Below are 9,452 nucleotides of genomic sequence, written 5' to 3'. Positions count from 1 at the left end.
GTCCACAGTGCCTCTGCAGGTTCACACAATGTTGTGATGAACTTGGTCAAGTTGGTGCTATTATAGCATAGGATTATCTGGTAATCCTAGCACTTCTAGGCATTCCCAAGAGCTAGCAAAGCTACTAGGATTCTATAAATGGGAGGGAGAAACTACCAAATTGAGAACGCCTTTAGTCTGATTTGGTAAAGTAGGAGATAAGGTAGAACACCAAAGACAAAACCTCATCCAGGGGTGGCGATGAGGAGAATTGTGCCTTGGAAAGAAAGGCAAAGAAAGGGAAAGGGAAGAAATCCCAATCCAAAAAAAAATGGGTCAAGGGTGCAAGAAGAAATACTTGTCCAAAATCAAGTGCTTTCACTGTTATGAACTGGGACACTATGCCACGAAATGTCCACGCAAGAAAGAAGGCAATAAGAGCATAGGAGGAGCATTGGGTGAAGCCTTGGCTTCATAGTTTGAACTTGATTTTACCCTCATTGCATGCATAGAAATCACAGTGATGGGTAGTGTGGTATCTCAATAGAAATGCCTCATTCCACATCACGGGAAACAAAGAATTTTTCAGTGACCCGGAGAATAAGGATCTCTAGATGCACATCGATATGGGAGATGATAGAAGGTATAGCACGAATGACATTGGTATAATTATTTTTCAGAGGGATTTTGGCTCCCCTCTTAGGCTCAAGGATGTGATATATCTATCGGACCTAAATAAGAATCTAGTTTTTATCGCGGTGTTGGAAGATCATGGCTATGATGTGATATTCAACAAAAGAAGGGTTTTCTTGAGACATATCGCCATGGAACAAGTGAAGAAGATCAGGGTTCGAGTGAAGAACCTCTACAAATTAGATGTAGAAGATTGAGAAACATTGAGCACAAAAGCAAAGAAGCTGTAGAGTTGAGATATTGGGGAATTATGGCATAGAAGACTTGGCTATTTGCATCATGGAATTTTGAAGATCATGTAGTATATTCTACAGGCCTTCCCAATGGAGCACTTGAGCAACAGGATACATGGAAAGGGTGTACATTGGATAACTATACAAAAACCACCTTCACTGATCGGGACAGCAGGGCACATGCAATCCTTGAAAGGATCCACTTTGATGTATGTGGACCTTTATCGACAACTTCCACTGCTAAGCACATGCATTATGATATATTTTTGAATGATTTCTCACAAAAGTCTTGGATCTACTTCATTCAGAAGAAATACCAAACATTCTCCAATTTTTTTGAATTTAAAGCACTTGTTGAGAAAGAGAATGATACGAAAGTGAAGGCTCTGAGTGATAACAATGGTGAGTACATGTTGAATGAGTTCAAAAATTTTTGTGCAAAGGAATGCATTTGAAGGGAGTTGACGACTCCTCATAACCCACAACATAATGGGGTGGCTAAGATAAAGAACATAAGTATTGTGGGAGCAACACGGGTGATGTTGTATGACCAAATCCTACCTCTACACTTGTGGGATGAAGCATGAAACACAATGGTTTATTTGCAGAACAGGAGTCCTCACATGACTCCTGGCATGAGTACACAAAAGGACGTTATTTCAGGGAAGAAACTATATGTGTCACACTTCAGGATCTTTGGATCATCAGTTTACTATCATGCTTCCAAGGAGGCAAGAAAAAATTTAGAGCTCATAAGAACATTGGGCATATTTGTGGGGTACACTGATACACCTCACAACTATCAAGTGTACTTGCCATCGTTTAGGATTACAGTGGTCAAGCATGATGTGAAGATTGATGAGCAGAAGTCAATGGGGTGTTCTTGAGAGAGGGAGATTTAGTTTCATCCTGATCAGGAGCTTTTAGCACCAAAGGAAGAACCTCATTAAGTTGTGGAGTAGCCACAAGCAGAGGAGGAGAGAGTGGAGACATCCACTCAATCAAAGGCATCTAAATAAGGAAGGAAGGAGACCAGGGAAGTTGACAAATTATTACAGGATGCTAGAGAGAATGTGGGAGCACCCACATCACAGCGCAAGTAGAGGATGTCACCAAATCAGTACACTAGGTACATGGCTTGTTGAAAATGCAACAAGATGATGGAGCTTAGTGGAAAGGAGTCACCTTCACTAAGTGGGCCCGTAGGCTATTTTTGGTGCAAAGTCTATTTTTAGACTATGTCTATTTTTAGAAATATGAATCATGGTCTATGAGTTGCAGGATGCTATTTGTGGATGATTGGTCATGTTGGTAAAAATAGATGGACTTCTATTTTTAGACATATGGGCGGAGTCTATTTTTAGACTTCCGGGCTAAAAATAGAACAGTCGAATATTATTAGCTCTTAATAATATTTGGACTATAAACATTATCTTATCCTCTTGGAGCACTTCAGTTCGAGCTACGGATGTGGCACATGCAACTGCCAGAAGGAAATGCACTTTTCTTATGGGTCAGTTGAGCTATTTCATGATGGACTTCAGTTAGAACTCAAGTGATTGAGTTTGGTGGAGTTGATTGAGGAGTTGATGGAGTTGTGTTCAGTTTGACTTGGTTGAACTAGTTGTATTTAGTCTAACTGCAAAATACACTAGTGATGAGTGATGTGAATTAATTATTAATTAATTCACTAATTATTAACTCATAAATCAACTAAAGAATACATCAGTTAACTCAGTGCATGGACAGTTCAGTGGAGACAAGTGTTAGAGGTGAGTGAAAGGGCAAGACAACTGTCAGTTGTGACTATAGTTGTGCATGAGATTTTCACAATCAATGGATTGAGTATTGCCAATGAGGATTGCGTGGTTCAGCCAAGGGAAATATGAGTTTGGATCAGCCATTCTCATCTATTCTCATGCAGGATTGCGCAGTGGAGGCAGGCAAGCAGCGGAGGAGATTTGAACCTGTGATTGATTCATATCTGAGCTAGTTTGTGTGTAATAGGTGGAGATAGTACTGAGTACTTGCGAGGAGTATTGTACTATGTATTGTTACATGTTCTCAATCAATATAATATATAGATAGTTGGGGGTTTTCAGTTGTATGCTTTCCCCGTGATATATTGTGTTGATATGTGTGATTGATGCTTCAATGTGCGCATGTGATTGTTTCTGAATACTGCAAATTGATGATCAATAGTAGAGGAGGTTATGTATTATGCATGCATTCCGCAAATAGTGTATAATCAGGATAATCTCTGTGAATAAGTGTCATATTATTCAAAATTTCTACATGGTATCAGAGCAGAGTTGATCATCAGATCTATTATTTAGAAAGTGATTACATCTTATTTCTTCAGGCAGAGTCCGTAATCGAGCCAGGTAGCCTATGGATTCATCCTTCTTTTGGAAGGTGAGATATCCGGTAAAAGCCCATACAGTCAATCTCTGTATGAGAAATAATTTGTTCTCATGAATTTTAGATCAGAAGCGGTTGAGTTTTGAGCTGGTGGAATTCGAATTTGCAACAGTGTTTTCTTAGTTTCAAAGTTGAAATGTCTTTCAACGGATTGCGATTGGAGTATCCTCTTGAAGGCAGCTCGAACTATATTGCATGGAAAGACAGGATGGAGGCGGTGTTAGATGACAATGGGCTGAAGGGTTTCATAGAGGCTGAGGTCCCAAAGCCTACTGATGCTGCTCACATTGAGGCTTGGCAAAAGAAGACAGCAAAGTGTCGAAGGATTCTGTTGGAGGGCGTGAAGGATCACATTGTATCTAGCCTGCATGGAAAGGCTTCTCCATACTTGATGTGGAAAGCGTTGACAGATTTATTCCAAAGCAAGAGCGACCAGAGGAAGTTGGCACTCAAGGATAAACTCAAAAACATTAAGTGTGAGAATGGAGACAGTATGCCCAAGTATCTCACGAAGTTCACCCAATGTCGGGATGAGCTGGGAAGTGTGGGGGTGATTGTCAATGATGAGGACTTGGTGAGCTTGGCTCTACTTGGTCTTCCTTAGAGTTGGCATTCCTATCAGGACTCTGTCAATGGTCGAGAGAAATTGCCAGGATGGGAGAGACTTTGGTCAGATCTTGTGCGGGAGGAGATCAGGTGAAATACCAGGGATGGATCTTCATCAAAGGCATCTGATGAAGAAAATTGTGCTTTGGTTGCCAAAGAAAAGAAAGGGAAGGAGAAGGTTTCTCTTTCTGAATCCAGTTCTTCCAATGATGGGAAGAAGGTTGACAAATCAAAAGTGATATGCTTTCGTTGTCATGAGGTGGGCCATTATGCTGCAAATTGTCCATGGAGGAAATCCAAGAAGCGATCCGGGGAAGGATCTGAAGGTGAGGCACTTGCTTCACAGTTTGAGTTGGATTTCACACTCTTCGCATGCATGGTTTCATCCATGGTGGGAAGTGGTTGGTTTCTTGACAGTGGAGCTTCTTTCCACATGGCCGGTGGCAAGATTTTGTTCAGTACTTTGGAGGAGAAAGATCTCCAGATACTCATAGCGATGGGTAATGATGAGAAGTATAGTGTCTCAGGTGTAGGCACAATTATTTTTCAGAGGGAGCATGAAGCTCGCCTTACCTTGACCGATGTCAATTATGTACCAGGACTGAAGAGAAACTTGTTGTCGATCGCGATGCTGGAAGACAAAGGCTATGATGTAGTCTTCAGTAAGGGAAAGGTTTTCCTTAGACACATCATCACTATACAGGTGAAACAGATTGGTTCACGAGTCAAGAACCTGTATGCTCTTGAGGTTCAAGATGCATGCAAAGCCTTGAGCAGCGAGGCAACTGATGGAGACTTGGTGGTTGAGAGGGAGCGTATATTACCTCTCAACATGCAGAGCCAGAAGAAGTCTCAGACGATTGTGGAGGAGCCACGATTGGTGCAGCAGCTTCAGGAGGTCGTGGAGTAGCCACAACAAGGGAAGCTGAGAGGATATCGAGTAGAGACATCTACTCATGCAGAGACCTCCAGTAGGGGGAAACTTCGAGCCACGTGGGCTGAGGGATCACATGCAGCCATACCTCCAGGTAGGAGGTGGGGTGATGTGGATTGATCATCCCAAGGAGGAGGGGCAGGATCCTTGAGGTACCTAACCTCTTGGATGAGACCTTGCTACGAGAGCCCCGATGTGGAGTAGCAGGAACTGACTGATTGGGTAGAGACAAATGTGGATGGAGCAGCAGAGAGAGCGACAGTGTAGGGAATCCCAGGACAGCGCATAGCTAGCAAGCTGCAGCAATGTGAGAGGCACAAGTGTTTTTCATAGTTCTAGGTGGCACAGAGAGGTGTGCAATGGTGCGAGATGCATGGAGATGTTGCAGTAGCGCAGATGTCAGAAAGGGAGCACTTGTCAGTAGCAGGTAGAGCTTCAGCATCAAAGTATGTTCCTAGCCAAACAGAGTGGTCAGTTGGGAGTGTTTTTGTTCCAAGTGTTGTTGGAGCAAGTGGACCAGGCAAATGTGTTGCATGCAGAACATTCCAGAGTTGTAGGATAGGGGTTGCAGATAATCCATATCTTGTTGAGAGGGAGTGTTGAAAATGAAACAAGATGATGGAGCTTAGTGGAAAGGAGCCGCCTTCACTAAGTGGGCCCGCAGGCTATTTTTGGTGCAAAGTCTATTTTTAGACTATGTCTATTTTTAGACATATGGATCATGGTCTATGAGTTGCAGGATGCTATTTGTGGATGATTGGTCATGTTGGTAAAAATAGATGGACTTCTATTTTTAGACATATAGGCGGAGTCTATTTTTAGACTGTCAGGCTAAAAATAGAATAGTCGAATATTATTAGCTCTTAATAATATTTGGACTATAAACATCATCTTATCCTCTTGGAGCACTTCAGTTCGAGCTACGGATGTGGCACATGCAACTGCTAGAAGGAAATATGGCTCTAATGAGTGAGCTAGTTGACACAAAACCATGCTTATTCGAGGAAGCAGTGAAACAACTAGTATGGGTTGATGCAATGGTAGAGGAATATGATTCTATTATCAGAAACAATGTTTGGGAAGTGATCCCAAGACCAAAAAACAAATCGTCGGTTGGTTTGAGATGGATTTACATGGTAAAGCATGCAACAGATGGGAGCATTAAGAAACACAAGTCCATATTTGTGGCCAAGGGGTTCTCTCAGGTGGAGTGAATTGACTATGAGGAGACCTTTGCTCAAGTAGCAAGGTACTCATCCATCAAGTCAATTCTAGCACGTTAGCGCAGATGGGGTGGAAGATCCACCAAATGGATGTGAATAGAACATTCCTCGATGGAGTTATTGACGAGGAGGTGTATATTGAGTAGCTGGAGGGGTTTGTGACCTTTGACAGAGAGTCGCATGTGTGTAGACTCAAGCGAACATTGTATGGACTCAAGCAAGCACCCTGTTCTTGGTATACTAGTATCAATATCTATGTCAACGGTTTTGGCCTCACCAAAAGTGAAGCAGATGCAAACCTTTATCACATTGTGGTAGAAAGTAAATTATTGATCATTGTTTTATATGTCAATGACTTGATCCATACTAGTGATGAGAAATTGATCATATATTGCAAGGATGACCTTGCAAAAGAGTTCGAGATGAAGGACATGGGACTCATGCATTATTTCCTCCATTTGGAAGTATGTAAAGGAGATGGGGAATTGTTTGTCTCTCAGGTCAAGTATGCCAATGCGATACTAAAGAAATTTTGCATGGAGAGTAGAAAATCCATGGACACTCCTCTAAAAGGTAACTGGAGGAAAGAGTATGCCACTTCAGATGAGGAAGTGGAGGCTACCATCTACAAGCAACTTGTGAGTTCACTCATGTAATTGGTGAACACACGACTGAACATATGTTATGCAGTTAACCAGCTTAGTGAAGCCATGGTTAAGGTAACCAAACTATATTGGAATGCGGTAAAGCATGTGTTGAGATACCTAAGAGGGACTACTCAGTTTGGTCTTTGGTATAGACTGACAAAAGGAGTGAAGTTGCAAGGCTTCATAGATGTAGATTGGGTAGGGAGTCCATCAAACAGGAGGAGCACTTAAGGAGGAATTTTCAGTGTTAGGTCAACAACAATTTCTTGGTATAGTAGGAAGCAGAGATCTGTGGCACTCAGCTCAACAAAAGAAGAATACATGGATGTAAGTCAAGAAACATGTGAGGTTGTCTGGATGAGAAAGATTTTTGTTGGGTTGTTTCTTTAGCAGATAGATCCTATTGTGATTTACTGTGACTATCATAGTTGTATCAAACTCTCTAAAAATCCAGTATTTCATGATCGATCCAAGCATATCAAAATCTGGCATCACCATCTATGAGATTTTGTGAAGAGGCAGATTATATTGTTGCAATACATTTTGACAGAGGAATAGGATGCAGATATTTTGGCAAGGGAATTTTCAAGAGGAAAATTCAAGTTCCATAGAAGCGGGATTGGGGTGTCTGATAATCCCTTTCATGCTAAGAGGGAGTGTTGAAAATACAACAATAAAATCCTAATTTAATTTTTCCTTGATTAAATTAGGAGAAATTTGAATTTTCACTTCAGTAAAATACTCAGAGGTAGTTAACTGAGGTCACATGGGTTTTTTTCACTCAGTTAACTCAGTAAATTCGAGTTGGAGACTCTTTAGTTCAATTCTACATGATTGATTGCTAATTTGTAGCAATCTATTTTAGTTAATTTCAATTAATGTCATTGTAACTAGTTCTCATTGTTAGTAGAACTAGTGGAGGTTCAATCAAGGGTGTGTAACTTTTTTCACACTGAGTGATTTTCCAGTTAAACTAATCAATCAACCTAAATTAACTCTTGCATGCAAAGAATTTGATTTATCCAGTTGAGATTGGAGTTCAAGGGAAGTGTACTATCAATTGTAAACTATTCCAAGTTGTATAGTTGGTGCATGCAGTGAAATAAGGGCCTAAAGGAATCTCACAATCCAAATTGGTGAATTTCCTAATTAATAGTCTAATTCCCAAGGGAACAATGCAAGGAAATATGAGCTTGACAAGCTGAGAAATTGCCTAAGTATTGGCTTGAGTCAGTCTGTGAGGCAATGAGATAGATTATACTAGTGTAGAGGTTGCTTAGGCTTGAGAAAGCACTGCATTTCTTCTCTATTCTTTGATTAATGTAATAAAAATAATAAGAGGTTTTGAGAATTTGTTTTCCCCTAGATAAATCTTTGTGTACGTGTGTTGAATCTTGATGCATGTTAATGATTTGTGTTCTCAATCGTGATTTTATTTCCGCAGATGAGTAGAGCAACTTCAAGTCTTCTGATCTAGTAAATTTCGTGAGTAGCTATGAATCTACACATTAAATTTCTATCAAAATCAATAGTTATGTATATTTATACTAACTAAAAATAGAAAGTGACATGTAAACTGAAAGCCATGTATTAGAAAACAAAATAGAAATAGAAATTGACATGTACAATAAAATCAATACAATGATTTATATACACATCTATTGATTTCAATGTAAATTTTTCATCATTCAACATTGTTTATTTATTTTCATTCAACTTATTTCCCATATAATTCTTGAAATATAGTTCTGAATAATACTTTCTAAGTTTTTAGAGGAAGTTATGTAAATCAAAATGATGATATTAATCTCTCTCTCTCTCTCTCTCTCACACACACACACATTTTTATCCTAAAATTCACTATACTAAGAATTGAAGAAGATAGAATGTGATCCTTATTGAGTAGATTGAGAAGGACTCAATATGTAAATCATTCATTTTGGTAGTATTGATTGTCTTCGTCACTACTTTGTTATTAATCTAATTCATGATGATGTAAAATTCTTAGGATCATGTTAATCTCAAACATATACATATACAGATGATGATTATTCAAAATTTTCACAATGTTGCTTACAAGTAAACTTGAATAGAGGAATAAAATCCCTTGAGGTGCAAACATTTCCTTAAGTTTTGCATCTTAAAATGAGATTTTCACTTGAAAAGATTTAGCTTCTCTCAATAAATAGTAAGTATGTAGTTAAAATAAATCTACACTAGTTTTAATACATTAGTATATATAATTACACTAAATAATTAGGAACTTGTAAAATAATGTTTTCTTAAAAAAAATTGCTTATTTATGATACTTTTATGCTTTAGTTAATTGATATAACATTTAAATAATACATTAGTGATCATTATATGGAAACACTTAAATTGTTTTTAATTTGTTCAAACATATGATGGTATTTTAATAATAATTAAGAGTAATATTGTTATATAGTGGTAGATGTAAATAATTTTTTATTTTTTATTTTTTATTTTACCTTAAATGGAATAGATGGTGACATGACATTTTCTTAGGATACTCTATATTGAAAAGGTCATTGCTTCGAAACTCTTCTAGATGAGTGCGATTCTGGATGATTTTGATGGCTCAGATGAGATTAGATCATAGTTACTGAAGCCATAAGTTAAACATACTAGTTATCTCAAATTACTACATATCACTAATTTAGTTTCACGACACCAATCTTCAGTTTCAGATGCGACA

Source organism: Pinus tabuliformis, chromosome 5_1 (genome assembly GCF_031772625.1).
Source record: "Pinus tabuliformis cultivar Carrire ecotype Pingquan chromosome 5_1, CPIR1, whole genome shotgun sequence".
In the NCBI taxonomy this organism is placed as follows: domain Eukaryota; kingdom Viridiplantae; phylum Streptophyta; class Pinopsida; order Pinales; family Pinaceae; genus Pinus; species Pinus tabuliformis.
This window is presented reverse-complemented; position numbering follows the sequence as displayed.